We start from the raw sequence: 946 nt of genomic DNA on the forward strand, positions 1-946 counted from the left end.
TCTTCCCCATTTCGTCATTGATTTCCCTAATTAAACGTGATTGCTCCCTACAATCTTCCAATTGTTTGGAAAGGTCACTAATAAGTTGACCGGGCCTCTCCATCTTCCAGTTGGCTTATTTTCCCTTTAAGCAATTCGTTTTCATGCGACACATCTCCGATGTCTTGAATAAGTCCAATGCTCTCCACAATGCCTTGTTCCATGTGTCTAGTATCTTCATCTAGTTTCTGGACTTGATTATCCAAATCATCGAGCTTATTTTTGCTTATTTCAGCTGCCATGCACAGGCATTCATTTTCCTCAATAAGTACTTCCAATTGCTCATCTTTTTGTTTCAGAAGATCATTTAATCGTTCTAGCTCTTGATTGCATTTATCTACTGAATATGATGTTTCTTTTTTTTCATTTTTGACGGCTTGACAAGAATCCGTTTGTTGGGTTAATAATTTTCTAAGGCGACCTAGTTCTAGCGTACATTCCTCAAGCGAATTAATGGCTGGATCTTCAGAGCTTCTGTTCTGATTAATAAACTTAAAGCAATCGGATTGTTTGCATAGCTCATTCATTATATGGTCAAGTGTCACCCTTGTATAAAACGCAAGATCATCCCCCATTTCAGGCGAATATGCAGGAACCACTCCAGTGCCCGAGCCATGCTGATTGCAATACCGTCGGTTAAGTTCACAAACCACAACCTGCAATAAATATTTAAAATAATTATTAGTTTTGTCTATCTTAATTTAAGTACCCAAGATAAAGCTAAAAAACTGATTCATACCGCTCTTCAAAAATCGATATAGGAAAATATTTACACATAAAACAGTTGAAAATCTTGAAGAGGACGTACTGCGCTAAATAGCTTAATCGATTAATGTATTATATTGTGTACTGATTTCTATGTTTATTTGGCGCTGCTAGCGCACACCATGGCCGGATTGTTTCTAAG

General features: G+C 37.2%; 1 pseudogene; it reads right to left on the reverse strand.

Moving 5' to 3' along the window:
- On the reverse strand, positions 1-740 carry CR45933 (annotated as a pseudogene).
- Positions 741-946: the final 206 nt, after the last annotated feature.

Source organism: Drosophila melanogaster (genome assembly GCF_000001215.4).
Source record: "Drosophila melanogaster 211000022280341 sequence".
NCBI lineage: Eukaryota > Metazoa > Arthropoda > Insecta > Diptera > Drosophilidae > Drosophila > Drosophila melanogaster.